Source organism: Symphalangus syndactylus, chromosome 14 (assembly GCF_028878055.3).
Source record: "Symphalangus syndactylus isolate Jambi chromosome 14, NHGRI_mSymSyn1-v2.1_pri, whole genome shotgun sequence".
NCBI lineage: Eukaryota > Metazoa > Chordata > Mammalia > Primates > Hylobatidae > Symphalangus > Symphalangus syndactylus.
Window position 1 is genome coordinate 100,607,901 of NC_072436.2, and position 18,521 is coordinate 100,626,421.

Sequence of the window (18,521 nt, forward strand, 5' to 3'; positions counted from 1 at the left end):
ACCATGAAGCAAGAGCATTTCCTCCTTAAGTAATTAAGAGTTTATTTCTTCTTAATGCCTGGGTTTAATGGGAGAATTTTTGCTTTGCAAAAGGTTTGCTTTTGAATAAAGTGAATTGACATGCTGTACTGAATAATGCCAAATTGCTTGGTATTTTTAAGCTTCCTTTTTTAATGTTTCATATTCAATGAGGATTAACTTTAAATACCAATTTAATCTAAATTGAAATTCCAAAATGGTTTCATGTGGTGCTGTTTATGTGTATTGTGCATGTAGCCTACATCTTATACATTTGACTGTCATTTGTATGTAAGTGTCATGGAAGGCACAAATGTCTAATTAGGGAAAAATTTCGTGGCTTTAATTTTTATTAACTGTGGATCAGCTCTGGAACAATAAGTCACAAATAAAACATCAAATGGCACAATTGTGTCGGTGGCTAATAGCAATGGCTTTCATCTGAGAGAGACAGTTTACTGAGCACAAAGTTAAAGGAGTAAGTGATGATGGTCTAGTCAAGTTGAGTAGTTGAATGATGACTACAAGATACTTGCAAGCTTTCCTTTTACTTTCCTGTGATGGAAAACAAGATTGGGTGGAAACTCTGCAGAAAGACGTGGTGAAGAGTTTTTCTTTTGCACTGGAAAAGACGATGGCCGTAATTAGGGAAAATATGGAGATTAATCCAGGCCATGACAAAAAATCAAAGGAAATTTGAAGTTCTGTTTATCACCTATGTTTCAATCGATAAAAGCCTGCAGTTGTGTTACTGGAAAGGGGTCCCAATCCAGACCCCAAGAGAGGGTTCTTGGACCTTGTGCAAGAAAGAATTCAGGGCAAGTACATAAAGTGAAAGCAAGTTTATTGAGAAAGTAAACGAATAAAGGAATGGCTACTCTATACTCAGAGCAGCAGCATGGGCTGCTCAACTGATTTTACTTATAGTTAACTTCTTAATCATATGCCAAGGGGTGAATTATTCCTGAGTTTTTTGGCAAAGGGGCGGGCAATTCTTGGAACTGAGGGTTCTGCCTGTTTAGACCATACAGGTTAACTTCCTGATGTTGCCATGGCATTTGTAAACTGTCATGGCGCTGGTGGGAGTGTCTTTTGGCACGCTAATACATTATAATTAGCGTATAATGAGCAGTGAGGAAGGCCAGAAGTCACTTTCACCACCATCTTGGTTTTGGTGGGTTTTGGCCAGCTTCTTTACCATATCCTTTCACCAGCAAGGCCTTTGACCTGTACCTTGTGCCAACCTCCTATCGCATCCTGTGACTAAGAATGCCTCACCTCTTGAGAACGCAGCTCTGTAGGTCTCAGCCTTATTTTACCCAGCTCCTATTCATGACGGAGTTGCTCTGCTTCAAATGCCTCTGATGATTGTACACTTAAAGTTAGAAGATTAGATGTGGGGCAATCTGTATATGTATTTTTTAGTACCCAATTACAGTTTTTTATGAACAGTAACTTCTGTACTTAGACACATGACCCATAAACTCAAGAAAGAATCATCAAGAGCCTTTATTCATTTTAATGAATTAACCTCATAACCACACACCCAAAATGTAGATCAATATGTAAAAATAAGTACAGGTAGTTCTCCATAAACTTGGAATATAGTATTCAGTTAGCAAAATCTTACACTAAATGTAAGTAGAGAATCTGCTTTGGTTTCGTGACTTTGGGGAACTTTTTTTTTTTTTTTTTTTCACTTAATGTGACAAAAAATACATATTAAGAACTCACAAAGGTTTCTTTTTCTTTTCTTTTCTTTTTCTTTTTTTTTCTTTTGACTGGCCTATTCATTGAAAACTAATTTCCTTACTATGCAAGGAGCTTAACTAGGCAGTAAAATGAATACAAAGTGAAATTTAGTATGGGAGAAGAAATGTTTGTAAATATCTGTAATACAAAGAATCATGTTTAAAAAAATAGCCTAGAAGAAAAACAGGTAACGTGGAGATTTAGACCTTGAAAGGTTTGGGCAACATTCTAACAGCCCAAGTTGGGTAAAGAAGTTTAAGCGGCAGAAATAGTATGAACAAATACATAGAGGCAGGAAAACTTGTAGTGTGTTTGAAGAATGGTACAAGTACAGTTTCTCTGAAGTGTAGGGTTCTGAAAGTAGATGGTGTTTGGAAGGTAACACTGCAAAGTGCAGGCATGCCACAGAGAAATGTCTTAGATGTAGTAGAAAGAACAGACCCATATAAGAAGACTTGCAATCAGGTTTTTCCCTTATTTCTGGGTGATAATTTCTGCAACTGGAAAACAGTGATAACTGTTCCCACCTCACAGTGACCTATGATGGTGTCTGTGTTTTCTAAACTGTAAAACACCATGCAAATACAAGATATAGATGTCCTTCTCCTTGTGCCACCAAAATTCTGTGTGGCTTCTTTTTTCTCCTCCTGTCTCCCAAGTGTTTCAAATGTGGCTTTTCCCACTGAGTTTACTGCTCCCTGCCCATTTCCTGCCTTTCCTTATTACAAGGAGAACTGGCTCTCTGGGCAGTGCTCCCTATGCCAGTTGGCAGACAAAGTCCTTAGAAGGCAGATGCTCCAGTTCTGATATCACCACCAAAATCTCTTCTAGTTTTCTGAGAAGAGCCCTCCCCTGCCCCCATCTTGCAAGGAAACTGGCACCTTTCTTTCACATGGCTCTCTGTCCCTCCCACCTCATTTTCCCTCTGAAGGAGGTAGTTCATTCCCCACTGAGTTTGCCAGCAGGAACACCCTCTCATTTCCTCCCTGTCTGCCTGCCTCTCCTTCTCCCCTTTCTTCCTCATCTGATCCATGAAAGTTTTACAAAGGACTTTGACTCAGGCCAAGAGAAAACAAAAGATTAGAAAAGGAGAATCTAGTGAATGCGTGGTTTGATTTGAAATACATTTGCCATGTTGCCAGGAACATTTTGACTACACAGCTTCTAGTTTCCTTTGTGAATTCTCAGATAGCCCAGTCTGACTCCTTTTCTTTTTCTCTCCTGAGTGAGTCTTCCCTTCAATTATGTACCCTCATCTTTCGGTTCTAGGATCGGCCTTCAGCCTCTGGCATCATTCTCCCTAAACTTAACCATTTGTTTAATGGAAATGAGGGTAGTGATGAATGATATAAGTTGTTATGTAGCAGGACAAGCCGCAGACAAAACTCCTCAGACACCGAGTTAAAAAAGGAAGGGGTTTATTCTGCTGCGGGCATGGGCAAGACTCCTGTCTCAAGAGCCGAGCTCCCCGAGTGAGCAATTCCTGTCCCTTTTAAGGGCTTACAACTCTAAGGGGTGCACGTGAGAGGGTCGTGATTGATTGAGCAAGCAGTGGGTATGTGACTAGGGGCTGCATGCACCGTTAATTAGATCGGAACAAAACAGGATAGGGATTTTCACAGTGCTTTTCTATACAATGTCTGTAATCTATAGATAACATAACCGATTAGGTCAGGGGTCGATCTTTAACTACCAGGCCCAGGGTGTGGTGCTGAGCGGTCTGCTTGTGGATTTCATTTCCGCCTTTTAGTTTTTACTTTTTCTTTCTTTGGAGGCAGAAAGTGGGCATAAGACAATACGAGGGGTGGTCTCCTCCCTTAGTTAATTGGCTAAGGAATTTAGAAAGATGGTGGTTTTCATTAGGTCAGTTTCAGCAACTTAAGATGGTTTCAGTTATTCGTCAATGATTTTTTCCCCCCAAATGTCCTTGGTAAAAATGACAGGGGCTATTTACTTAATATTAGTATTTCCCACAGCATAGCATTTTTGGTAACATAACAATTTAATGCCCCTAGGGAGCATTTAGATGGTTTTTCATTCTGGTAAGAGTCAGATTAAAAATTGCAGTCTTTTTATTTTTTGGATCTAGACCTCTAGAGACGAGACCATTCCAGACCTGGATAAAATTCCTTCAGCCAACTTCTCCTTGAAGGATTTTGAGAAGGTCATCCTAAGAGCCTAGCCTAAGCTGCAGCAAGGTTACAGTGGCCATAACCTACCTGGCATGTTGTTTCTGTTGATTTTTCCCCAGACTTCTCTGATCCTGGTGTGGGGTATGTGAAAAAGGGGAGACGAAGGGTAGAGGAGGCCCTCACAAAATAGTGTCCGTGAATCTTGTATTTGGTTTCCCGAAGGCATCTTGTTAGCTGCATGCAGATTGCTGTCTAGATTTCTTGCTGGGAAGCTAAATCTAGTAGAAAAATCTTTCACCATTTCTGCAGTTCTGTTCTAAATCAATGGGAATCAGCTGATACTTTGGCTGTTTTACCTGTTCTTTCCTCTTATATGACCATGAAAATGTTAAAATAATAGGTACTCCTGACTGATGAATCTCTGACAGATGCTTTCTCACTTGGGACCCTGGGCTGTTTGTGCCTTCACATTCCTTATTAGATTTTTAAAAGTCATTTTTCAAAATGTTTTGTCAAATATATAGATGATAGATAAATAGATAGAGTCTATTTCTTGATAAGCCACATTGACAGATTTTGCAAATATCAGAATCTGTTGCTTCTTCCTAGGCCAAGGGAAGTGTGTCATTTATCAATCAAACTGGGTAGTAGCAGTTGAAGAAGAGCTGTAACTATCATCCTGTCATGGTTTATAACAGCAGAATATTCAAAACAAGCTAAATATTTATCAATGTGGGGATGGTTATGAAAAATCACAAGGAAATACTATACAGCCATTTTAAAAGAATGTTTCAAATGAATAATTATTTACAAAAAGATGTTCACATATTTTATTTCATAAAAGAGACTTTTTAAAATCATATTGACTATTCTATGATTGCATTTTTATAAACATAAAAATATGTACATAGGAAATTCATTTGAAAATTGTGTTGGTAACCTTAATGGTGTGATAGTGGATATTATTTTCTTCTTTCTGTTTATCCATATGTTCTGGTTTTTATAATGAAATTGTATTGCTATTGTAATTGTTTAAGTTATTTAAAATTTAACAACATACAGTAGAAAAACGAATATACCACTAATAACCAGGAACAAGACAGTAACATGACATATGGTGAGGGGTGGATCTAGATATGATACACGTGTTAGTAACATAGGTCAAAAACTCCTGTGCTGGTAGTGCTGAGAGACTCCTCTAAAAAGCTAGCCAAACTGGAGGCCAGATCAGCAAGTGGAATTGAAGAAGCTGATCAAGACTAGGGAGAAGGAACCAAGGCACGTTGTACTTCTCTTGAGCCTGGCATCAGGTTTGCATTGAAAATAAGCTGGAAAAGAAAAAGTGGCTCCACATTTTAAGAGCTAAAAGACTGTGGGTACTTCTGGGTTACTTTCTTTCAATAACTGCAGAAGAAATGCTGTTTTTCCGAGTTGGCACTGGTGTCAAATGAACAGAGGGTCTCCCCATTCTGTTATTTTGCTGGCAGTTGAAACGTCCGTTGGCTCAGCTGTTTAATGTGTAAGTTCAGTGTCCCACAGGCCATTCTCCATAAGGCAGCAGCTACCCAACCATTATAAATTTAGTGTCAGGTCTGCATTCAGAGCACACTGTGTCCCACTTTAAGAAATTGCCCTGGGTCATGTAGCTAGTTGTAGAAATCTGTGCAAATGCTGGTGATTCCCAGGGAAGAAAGATAATATTTTTCTGTGACCTGGATCTCTGTTTCTATTGATTCGCAGAGTGGTTCACCTGGTGAGAATCCTTTCCACTTCTCAATGCTTTGTGCCACTTGTCTCAGGGTGGGGCCTGAGTATTGTCATATTTATGAAACTGTACATACGTGGTTCTGATATGCAGCTAGCGTTCAGAAGACTGATCTGGAATGGTCAGGCTAGGCAAATGTATCTGTATAAATAATAATGATAATATGAAAACTTTTAAGTGCATAGATGGTATCACGTCCGCAATCAGTTGACAGTGCTTCCTGTGTTGATTACCCACCTGTGAAAATGGATTTGCAGCAATTCCTCTTCCCTAGTCCTCATTGTGAGCAATGGAAAACTTAGCTGAGATGAGCTTTGACTATGGAATATGAGACAAGCCAATTATTCCATTTTGGAACTGACTCTGAATTTTATTATCCATAATACTTGTTTTTATCAACTTAGAAAACTGACCTGAAAGTCACAAGCTAAACCATCAATGGGCACATTAGCTCATGACCTGTATACACTAGCACCTAAGAGTGGAATACAATTCAGAAAGAGAGGAAGGGAAGGGGTGGAGTCAGACACCTTCTTGGATATCTACTATGTGCCAGGAATTACTTTAAACACTATGTGTCTGTTCTCATTCAATCCCTACAACAATACTTCACCTTTTTTCTGTTCAATAAAATTAACTGATCCACGGAACCACTCTTTGCACAGAGCACTGAAATATTCTCATCAACAACTTTCAGTTAAGCAATATTTAGACATTACTTTTCCAGGGCCATAGAAATTGCAGATTTAAACCCTAAAACCTGTCAAACCTTGTGCAAACTGACAAAGCCCACCTCCCCTAACACCATCCTGAACAGTGGATCCCTGTGGACTAGCTAGAAGACCAATCCAAAAAGTCAGGTCATTATCACTGGAATAATTGTCATTGATATAGCAACCTACAGTTTCTCCTGCTAGTTTGCTTCTTTAACTTCTCTTCTTGTTTTATTTAGTTATTAGAGATGATGGGGGTTAAAAGGATGCTGCTTAACGAAGATAAAAGCTCGCTTAGACTAGTAACCCTTTTTTCTTTTTGAAGAAACATAAGGTTACAGAAAAATTTAATGAACTAATAAGGTACTTCTCAATGTATTTTTTTCATTGCCAACTAGTTTTTCCAGGTTATGTACATAATTGAAAAAGTGTTGTGTTGCGTGTTATGCTTTGATGTAGTCTTGTTTTGTAATCTATTGCTTTCAAATTTCTATCATCATCTTCTAACGATCTTAAATTTGCACTGCGCTACTAGAATAGACTGATGGTATTATTACTATTATTATTGGCAGCAGAATTGAAATCTGGAGTGTAAGTGGTTTGCAGACCATGCATAGATTCATGTAACCATAGAGATTCATGGTTGAGTAGTTGAGCACCTCACTTCTATGGGAAAAGCTGCGCTCTTCAAGTTGCTGCCTAATTAACAAACACACTCCATGGATTGAGGATTTAAAGGGGAAGAATGGTCATGCTTAGTACAATTGAATACATATTTGCTACTAATTGCATACACCTCACATTTTCTTTTAGAGACCAACTGCTTTAAGAATATTTTCATAGATAGCTCTTATTATTTTGAGATACATCCCATCAATACCTAATTTATTGAGAGTTTTTAGCATGAAGGGTTGTTGAATTTTGTCAAAAGTGCTGGGAAAACTGGCTAGCCATATGTAGAAAGCTGAAACTGGATCCCTTCCTTACACCTTATACAAAAATTAATTCAAGATGGATTAAAGACTTACATGTTAGACTTAAAACCATAAAAACCCTAGAAGAAACCCTAGGCAATACCATTCAGGACATAGGCGTGGGCAAGGACTTCATGTCTAAAACACCAAAAGCAATGGCAACAAAAGCCAAAATTGACAAATGGGATCTAATTAAACTAAAGAGCTTCTGCACAGCAAAAGAAACTACCATCAGAGTGAACAGGCAACCTACAGAATGGGAGAGAATTTTTGCAACCTACTCATCTGACAAAGGGCTAATATCCAGAATCTACAATGAACTCAAACAAATTTACAAGAAAAAAACAAACAACCCCATCAAAAAGTGGGCAAAGGACATGAACAGACACGTCTCAAAAGAATACATTTTTGCAGCCAAAAAACACATGCAAAAATGCTCATCATCACTGGCCATCAGAGAAATGCAAATCAAAACCACAATGACATACCATCTCACACCAGTTAGAATGGCCATCATTAAAAAGTCAGGAAACAACAGGAAACAACAGGTGCTGGAGAGGATGTGGAGAAATAGGAACACTTTTACACTGTTGGTGGGACTGTAAACTAGTTCAACCATTGTGGAAGTCAGTGTGGCGATTCCTCAGGGATCTAGAACTAGAAATACCATTTGACCCAGCCATCCCATTACTGGGTATATACCCAAAGGACTATAAATCATGCTGCTATAAAGACACATGCACATGTATGTTTATTGCGGCACTATTCACAATAGCAAAGACTTGGAACCAACCCAAATGTCTAACAATGAGAGACTGGATTAAGAAAATGTGGCACATATACACCATGGAATACTATGCAGCCATAAAATATGATGAGTTCATGTCCTTCGTAGGGACATGGATGAAACTGGAAAATATCATTCTCAGTAAACTATCGCAAGGATAAAAAACCAAATACCGCATGTTCTCACTCATAGGTGGGAATTGAACAATGAGAACTCATGGACACAGGAAGGGGAACATCACACTCCGGGGACTGTTGTGGGGTGGGGGGAGGGGGGAGGGACAGCATTAGGAGATACAACTAATGCTAAATGACGAGTTAATGGGTGCAGCAAACCAACACGGCACCTGGATACATACGTAACAAACCTGCACATTGTGCACATGTACCCTAAAACCTAAAGTATAATAATAAAAAAAAGAATATTTTATTAAGTGTTTTTGTTATCCTAACAGAGATACATTCCTTTAAGGGTGTTTTCAGCAAAACATTCAAGGTTTCAGAAAGTATTATCTTTCTTTCCTTTTACCCCTTTCCCATTTCCATGAAATTAAAAGGAAATGCATAGCCAAGTCTTTGTTCCCAGAAGAAAATAAGAAATATGCTGATTTTACAGAACAATACGAACAGTTATAAGGGTCTATGTGAAAGGCAGCGTGTGTTCATTCTCCATGCATACTATTACTAAAAATGAATGGACTTTCTCCTCATCTGTTTTTATTTAGAGCAGGACCTTCTTGCGTTGAATTTCCTGTGTAAGCTGTGTTCTAATTCTGTAAAGCCTTTGGTTAAGGAACAGCTCTCTGACTCTATATCCCTATCTTTTCCTTTCCCATGTCTTAATTTTGAGTTCTTATCACTCTGGTAATAAGCAGACATTTCTGAAAATCAAAAATCCTGCAGTTCCACTTTAGTTTTTCTTTCTCTTCCACTACCTTTCTTCTCAGAACAGTAAATATGTCAGACGGGAACCTAAAGTCACCCTCTGTGCTGTCTTCCTCTGACTTAAATGCTCTCATTCAAGTAGGTGGCATTTCTCATGAGGGGCCAGACAGATTTGTGGAACACCACAAGCAGGGCAGCCTTCGGATTTGACTTGAGAAATTAGGGAGAATCTGGTATCCTGACTAAGAGCACCAGTGATAAAAATCCAGGTGAGCACAGACCATTGTCATAAGACAGGTCTGCGCACAGTTCTGGATATGTATGTTTACAGGAATTCGTGGTCTGAACAGCAGGGCTAGATCGGACGTGAGATCTGATTTACCTAATACCAGAAAGAATGTAGTCAGTCAGGAGACTCAGGCAGGACTTTTTATTTGATAAAGAAATGAAACTGTTGATTTTGGTTTCTTCAATAGGATTGCTCTACTTCTTTTAGACTTCTCGAAAGGTTTTTGTTTCTTTGGTTGTTGCTGTTGTTGTTGTTCCCCTACCCTCAGAAGTAAGTAGATTAAGGTAAACTTTTGTCCTAAAGAGCACTGTCTAGTTAGTCCCTGTTTTCTGGACATCAGTGGTCTGTTAAATCTATAATCAGCAGGTGAATTTGTTTAGACAGACATGAGCGTTTGTGCACATCTCCTGTGGGACTTTGCAGAAAAGAAGAGAGACCTTACCTCCTTAGCTCCAGAATCTTTTACTTCAGTGTCTCATTTCCTCTCTGGGATTGGGGTAGAGTTCTTGGCACAGAAGATGCTAACAACTGACTTTCTGGGAGTCTTTGCACAAATGACAACTTCTGTGGCCTTCAACTTCCCTAAGCTAGCATGATGGGTAGATTAATATGTTCCTTTTTGGCAGGAATGGGAACTAATTTTTTTTTAAAGAAGGAGGAAAAAAACATGTTGTGCTAAATCAGTGATTACCATGGCAACGGGCACTCTATACATGTTAGAAAAAAAGAAGAAAAATGCAATCACAGTTCTCTAAAGAGGAAGATAGCAGAAATAGGTTCACAAACATTTTTTTTCAAAAATCAATAAATATGTAGTAGGCATCCACTATATGCTCTGTATAATCTTATCGAAATGTCTAACAGAAACTTGATGATAAAACCAAATCTGCCGTTTGCTTGCTACGGTTCTGTTTCAGAAATTCACTCACACACCACAAACACACTCACAGAAAAACCACAAAGAAAGAGTATATACCATATTTTAAATAAAATAGTTAAATTGCACTGCCCTGATGAATCCACGTTAGAAAAAGCAAATATCTTACTAGCTTATTGGGCTGAAATACCCAAGTTCGAACAAATTACTCTCCCTAGAATGGCTGTATTCACCCCCCACCTCACAAAATGCAGGTATTTGCATAACATGTTGCAAGCGTGTTGGACACATAGTTCTTAATGTTAGTGCAGGGTTTCTCAACTTAAGCTCACTTAGACTAGTAACCTTTTTTTAAGTTCCGTTGACATTTTAGCCCAGGTCATTCTTCTTTGTGGGGGCTGTCCTCTGTGCTACTGTAGGATGTTTAGCTGCATTCCTGAGCCCTACACAAGATGTCAGTAGCATCCCCCAAACTGTCACAAGCAAAACTGTCTTCAGACACTGACATGTGTCACCTAGGGGGCAAGTCACCACTGGTTTAGAGCTACTGGTTTCAAGTAACCCAGCTGTGTTCTCAGGGCTTGTGGTGAGATATTTGAAATAACCCATTGCCATGAAAAGGGTAATAGGCATAAAAATAAAAGCTGAACTTTATAATATTTTGGTTGATTCGGTGATTTAGGTTATGACTATTAGTGATTTTGCCAGTTTGGCTCTTTTGTGACAGATCCTATTATATAAATAAAATCACTAATTTTCCAGCTGTAGTATCTAATTGTTACAAGCTGAATTTTAGCAAATCAAAAAACACAAGGATAATATTCCAAATCTTTATTTTTTCACATTACACAGTTATCCCCCTAATTAGTTTTGCTGGGAGCACCCTCATATGGGTTTATATGGAATTGGAAACGATGTTGGGAAATTAGAGAGTACATTCAAAATTATGATTACACAGTGGAAATAAGAATGTAATAATCTTTTACAGCAAATGGCTGTACAGATTGTTTTAAAGGATTAAAGAAACAGTGAACTAAGGGATGACAGAAAATCATTTGGAACATAGCAATTCCTCCCTTGTACCTGTACATATCACATTATAAATTTTATATGTGAGATTTTCATTGTATTATACTACCAGATAAAGAAACCATAAACATAGATTGCTAGGTTTCTTAATGCCCATGCTTTGAGAAATGACCTCACAGCACAACTGGATAGCTGTTGGGATTTTTTTCCTAAGTAATACAGAGCTGTGAGGTTTGAAGTGTGTTCTAATCATTGCACTTTCGGAATTTTCAGAAAAAAATAGAGGTGATGCTATCTTGTATGTTTTGGATTTTGTAACTTTGTTCTTGGCATGTTATAACTCTGTAAAACAGAGCTATAAAATAGATTAGACAGTTTACATATTTTTTAAAATCTCAATGAGTTCATATAGTTCAGCTAAAGATGAAACACTGATAAAATTCAGTCAGTATCACCATTGATTTGACAACATATTTCTCCTGCTCCTGTTTTGTCTGCTGACTCGTGCCAGCAAGATAAAGTAGATTTACTAGTACACTATAATTTTAGAGTTCTCACAAGGCACAAACAGTAAGTATTTAACTCTATGCAGGGTAAGAATAAGTGAAGTGGGTAAAAAGTAGTGTAATCTGTCCCACTTTAATGTAAACATTAACGTAAATATTAATGCTGAAAGCCCTTCTTTGCTCCACAAATCATAACCATGATTTTCTATTGTCCTCTTCTTTATTTTCTTTCTTCCAGTACTGTGATCACTGGCATTTCATTACTAACAAACAAGAGGGAATGTGAAGAAGGCAATTTAAAGATTATATCAAGGAATACAAAATCTTGGAAGGCTGTGGAACTTTCAAAGATATTTTTAGTAAAAGCACACAGCAAATTTGGTAGATCTTCAGCAATTAGCACTTACCTACGACAATTGATGCCAGCCTGCTATGTCAAGCTGCTTGTGATACCACATAGTGTTACTAAGATGCATAGGATGATTTGATTTTGCCCACTTCCATCAATAAATGAGCCTAAACATTTATGTTTCCTAAACTTCCCGAGATATTTCTCTTCCTTTCTTGAAAATCTTCAGGAATAGAGGAAGTTCCTAGCTATTGGTTCTCTGTTGAGTAATGCCCAGTGGGAAGGGGTAGATAAGATGGCCTCTGGAGATTTACTCTTATTTGAATGTGACGATAAAAGATCTTTAGGTTTTCTTTCTTTTCTTTCTTTCTTTATTTCTTTCTCTTTCTCTTTTTCTTTCTTTTCTTTCTTCCTCTCTTTCTTCATTTCTTGTTTTCTTTCTTTTCTTTTTCATTCTTTCTTCCGTTTGTTCATTTGTTCACTCTTTGTTCGTTCTTGCTTTTTTATTTTTCTTCCTTCCTTCCTTCCTTCCCTCCTTCCCTCCTTCCTTCCTTCCTTCCTTCCTTCCTTCCTTCCTTCCTTCCCTCCTTCCTTCCTTCCTTCCCTCCTTCCTTCCTTCCTTCCTTCCCATTTTGTTTGTTTTTTTTTTAAGAGAAGGCAACCAGCATTTTGCTGTTTCCACTTAAGGACTGAATGAGAAGAAATAAATCTAATTTGATCATCGATACTTTAGTTTAGTTCTGCATAAATACATTCTAGTGGCAAAGGACATTTAGTCACTAGTGTGATATTGGTAGAAATGAAGCCTAGTGATGTGAGGCTGAGGGCTCTGCCTGAAAATGTGGAGCTCTGGGTTTTGGTCTCTGCATGATGTGGATAAGACTTTTTGTCTACCTGATTTATTTTATCATCTGACATGTGAAGGTATTTGGTTTCAGTGCCCCCTAAATTTTCCCTCAGGTACTGTAATTTGAGGGTCTGGGACTAAGAGTTCCATGGTGTGGATATGGAAGCAGAATGATTGCTCCAGGGGCTCTTCTAGTCTCAGAAGACTTTGAAGCAAAGACTCTAGGAAAGAAAGAGCATGAAAGTCATAATGCTCTTATAAATTTTTAGGGATTTACAGGAGAAATATTTATGGTTCGTGTCAAATTCCTTGTGGCTCTATGACTACCTCACATTGAATGGAGGGAGAGAAATTCGGCTGTAATCTCCTAGTTTGCCATTAGCCAGAACAATTGGATTTTCTTCAAATAGGAGATTAAGGCTTCCAGAAAGTATTTCTAGTTCCATATGCTGCTTTTTTTTAAAAGGACACTTATTCCTACTTATTCAAATCCCTTTATGTCCCACGAGCCTCACCTTCCCTTTCTGAGTAGCAAATCAACTGAATGGAATTACTTTCTCCCAGAATGGAATTACTTAAATATTTGTGAGTGTGCATATGTGTATATGTACACACACACATACACACAGACGTGTGTGTGTATATATATACACATATATATATACACACATACATCTACATATATAGTATATATATATATATTTAAGGAGAATAGAATGCTCAACAGGAAGGATTAGTAGAGAAGCATACTTTAAGAGCAATTATTTTTCAAGTTAGAAAAAATCCAAAGGTAATAAAAGCAACTTTCATAAAATGGTCGATCTTGTCAGTAATCTCTCTAGAAACATCTCCACAGCATGTTAAACTGCCTCCAAATAAATCCACCAAGAGCCCTGCGGTAGCTCCCGTATTTATTGTTTGCCCTTTCAGGCAATTTGCTACCTGAGAATAGAAATGCCAAAATAAGATGAAATGTCTATCAAATTGGGTACACAGATCTTTTTAAAAATTTACTCTACATTTTCTTAAGTTCACTTGGAGTGATTGGACAAAAGTGTTCAGATTGAAATGGATGCAGTCCCCTGATGTTAAAATGTTGCTGGGACAAAAGTTACATATCAGGTTGTTAAAAAACATGGCGGAGGCCTCGGTGGACTATGTATTTGTGAAAATGGCACATTTCAACAGCATGATCTGTCTATAGGACAAGATGGTGTTTCTTCAAGTTAAGGGGGCATCAGAATAACCTGGAGGTTTATTGAAATACAGATTGCTGAACCTCATCCTCAGAGTTTATGACTTAGTAGACCTAGATGGTATGCAAGAATTGACATTCTAGTAAATTCTCAGGTATTTCTGAAATTGGTGGTCCAGGGACCCTACTTGGAGAATGACTTGAATCATAATTATGTTTCTATAACTATTTAGAATAATTAGCAGGAAGCATGTGAGAAATTGCCACAGACTTTGGAGCTGAGGTGAATCATCCTCATTTAATAAACATTTTATCCACAACTGAAAGTTTAAAAAAAAAAAAAAAAAGTGGTGAATAATTATATGATTCCAAGCCAAGTGACAATTGCAAGCTGAACAGAACCTGCCCCTTAAGGAAGGTTAGTGAAGAGTACAGGAAACGATAGGTGAATCTGTCGCTTCTAAAAGCTTCTAAAACAATTACACTTTCTACTAATCCTTTTACTTTACTACAGTGACTAGGCTGTGTAATCCAGATTTTCTAGTAAAATGTTTCTTCCATTACAGTTGCCTAATAATACATTACAATATATCTATATTATGGAATATTATACAGCCATTAGAAATAGGAAGATTGAGGAACTTTCAATGAGGAGGGAAAAATGTTTATAACATGTTAGTTGGTAGAATACCAAATTCACTGTGTGTGTGTGTGTGTGTGTGTGTGTGTGTGTGTGTCTATAAATTGGAAGAAAATATCTTATTAGCTTTGGTGATTTGGAGAGACTGGCTGATTATAACATTGATTTTCTTTGCTATTTATATATATATATTTCCCCACATTTTTAAGTGTCCATCATTTAAAAAAGTATGTGAAAACAATCTCTCATAATTTAAACTTTCTTTTGCTTCCCCACACCTAGGTATGAGACCCACAACTGACATGGGAATTGGAAAGGGAGTAACATGGGAGTGGGGGTAATTTTCGTGGCTCGTTCAGTTGGATGGTCTGGGGTCATAGTTTTTATTGGTGGGACATAAAAGTAGTCTAAGTGGTAGACTTGGGATTTTTGGTAACTGACACAATGATTTTTGTAACCACATTTTTCTCAGTGTAGCAATTTTGTTTGCTAAAACTTACAATTAATGATACATATTTTAAAATGTCTGTTTTATCCTTCAGAGTGAGGAAAATCCTGGAAGCTTAAATTAGATTGTAAATATGAAATATTGCAAACTGATGGCTTAAGGCTGGCACCAAAGGGTTTAAGAATTGAACGTTTATATCACCCTCTACTAAATATATAGGACACTTACCATGAGACTGGGGATCAGGGATTCACAACATTATAAAGGGTAAAAAAAAATCCTTTCTATACACCCAACTGTTGATCTCTACAAATTGTCCATATAGCTTCTCTGTTAAATACGCCTATAAATAGGATCAAATTTGAAATAGAAATATTTTAGGTTAAGCTTCAGGCCATCCCTGTGAACTTTATTTACACACACACACTCAAATATATGTATAAAAACCTGCAAAAAATATATATCCACATTTGTGTAAATATAAATATATATACACACATATATACGTATGTATTTATATACACATCTCTAAGACTGTGTGATTGGTGAACACTTATGTTTCCTAAACTTTAGCTTCATTATGTTATCCTTTGTTCCCTAGATTCACTAAATATTTAATAGTAGGCTCAATGTCTTAAGCAATTTTCTTATCTGATTTTATTCCTATTTGATAGTTTTATCTAACACACCCATTATTTGGATATTTGGATTCTACTTGCTTCTCGATTTATTTACTTTTCTTTCTGTCATGTTGTTTATTAAAATTAACAAAATGTTTTAGAGTTCTCTTTGTTTTGCACGTCACCAAAAGAGTGTTGTTCACTTTGGGTTATTTGATTTGGTCCAAGCTTCCGAATAAAAGAGGAAATTTATAAACAGAAAATTTCCAACAAAATTGTCAGAAACCAGTGCGTTTAACAAGAACATTTACCCAAAGGACATAAATTAGTGATGACACCACATACTGTTGCTTAGATGCATAGAGTGATTTTCTTTGGTCCACTCTCATCAGTAAATGAGCCTAATGTTTTAAATGGGTCCTTCTCACGGTTTAGAAGCTTGAAGTTAGTATCAAAGGAGATGCTCTTCAGTATTTTCTCTATCATTAGTCACTTTTTGCAATGCTGTAGAATGAAAAGTAAAATACTGCTTAGGTGAACGTCACCTTCTAGGAAGCGTGCTGTCAGAACTCATTATGCAACAACAAATATATATCTTATGTTTCTTGGGCACACACACACATTAATGTAATCCATAAAACATTTCCAAATGGCTTCTATATTTTGTAGCAATTCAAGTTTAAGCACTTTTATGCATTTACTTATACTCTAAAATGTTCTGCCCTAATCCCTAAGGTGGGTTTTGATGATTTCTAAGGGGCGCTACTCATCAGTGCCATAAACATTTGTTTATTTGGCTTAAGAGGGAACGTTTTTCACTGTGACTTGCTTTGAAAAGGGATTATATACTTTTCAGTCACAATTTAGAGATGCCAATTTGAGATACAAAGTAGCTAAATTGATTAACTGGTGTGAGAGATTCCCTTAGTTAGTGGCCCATCAGTCTCAACTAATTCTTTCTTTGTTTTTTGTTTTTGAGACAGTCTCTCACTCTGTAGCCCAGACTGGAGTGCAGTGGCATGATTTCGGCTCACTGCAGCCTCCACCTCCCATGTTCAAGCAATTTTCCTGTCTCCGGCTCCAAAGTAGCTGGGATTACAGGCACATGCCACCACACCCACCAATTTTTGTATTTTTAGTAGAGACGGGGTTTCACCGTGTTGGCCAGGCTGGTCTCAAACTCCTGACCTCAAGTGATCCACCCCGCTAGGCTTCTCAATGTTTTGAGATTACAGGCGTGAGCCACCACACCCAGCCTTGTCTCAACTAATTCTTAATTACCCCAAGTTAATATCCTCCTGATAAGTCTAGTTCAACATAATTAGCATAGATAGTTTGTTATGAAAATATAGCTGTAAGGTCTAGGATGCCCCTTTCTTCAGATAAATAACAGTGAGAACAATGCAGAAGGAATAATCAAGGTACTCTTAGGTAGTTTGTCTGCAAGGTTTTGTATCTGGTTTCAATTAGCTTTGCAAAAATTATGGAAAATAAATTTGAATTTTGGAAACTTTAGCCAGTTCGTTAAAAGCTTGTATCTTCCCAACCTACCCCTGTGTGAATAGAATATATCAATTTCTTTCTTATCTCCTTTGCTTCTCTTCTACCTGCCGCAGTAATGGGAAGCTAAAATAAGGTGGTGATCCATACTTGCAGCATTTCTCTAGAGAGAAGGCACACAAAGAGAAACAAAACATCCAAGTAAAGATGTAGACCCTGGAAATACAATTACTACAGAATAAACCTAAATAAAATAAAAGGAAAGAAAGACAGAGATGGAGGTTGAATTCTGAGGTCCAGTGCTCTGTGAGGTCAGCCTTTGGAACATACTTGTTTCCAATGAATCATTCATTCTTTGGATCTTCATAAAAGTTGTTATGCTCATGTACAATTTGATCTCTGTGAATTTTAGGATCCAAGTTACTTAAGATATTCTAATTTCTCTTTATTCAAGTGTACACCACAGGAGAGTTTAAAGATAATATTTGGGTTGAAGTGATCTGCTATAGTAGAACCACCACATATTGAAGAAAGACAAGGAAGACAAAATGGTGGTTTGTTGTTGTTCATGGTATTTTAGGGATACATTATTTATGTCAAGGGGCAAAACTCACAAAGCCACAAAAGAAGAAAACTGGCCTGCTTGCTTATTAAACCTCCAGCAATGAGGAGTAACCAATGCTCATCAGTCATGGGTTCTGTTTCCGTACATGAGTGTATGGACTTACTGACTTTTCCTACAATTATGTATTAACAGTATAGTTAGAAACTTAACTGCATTGTTTTCCCTTTATTTTTTTCTTTTGATTTTTAAATTTCATGAAGTAATTAGACCCAACACCTTGCTTTGTATATCATAAAAGGGTAGTCCCATTATTCATTATTATCTCTTTTTTCATTTACTTAATGTTAAATAAAAATCCTGATCTAAAATACCTTATAGGCTTTATGTTTCATGCATTCATTCTTTGATGATATTAAATAATGTAAAAGCCTTATATTATTTCTCAGACCCTTGTCCCAAGGTCTGAGAAGATGCCTCAGGTTTGAGCCAAGGAAAGGAATTCCGCTACGTTGACCTTTATTGCTCTGTTATACACACACACACACACATTTACCATTTAAAAGTAAAATAGACTCATTATAAAATTCTGGAAAATATCTAAACTAAAATAAAATAATAGAAATTATCTCCA

At 37.2% G+C, this 18,521-nt stretch overlaps 1 protein-coding gene and 1 long non-coding RNA gene across 13 annotated transcripts in view; one reads left to right on the forward strand and one right to left on the reverse strand.

Annotated features, from left to right (window-relative positions):
- The window catches only part of SLC8A1 (solute carrier family 8 member A1), a 352,695-nt gene that overhangs the window by 49,006 nt on the left and 285,168 nt on the right, over window positions 1–18,521 (forward strand). The window lies entirely within an intron of this gene.
- Window positions 1,758–16,543, reverse strand: LOC134732377 (uncharacterized). Its single transcript, XR_010115477.1, has 2 exons — window positions 16,171–16,543; window positions 1,758–13,143 (listed from the first exon to the last, which is right to left on the reverse strand). It is a non-coding gene; the product is annotated as an uncharacterized lncRNA (long non-coding RNA).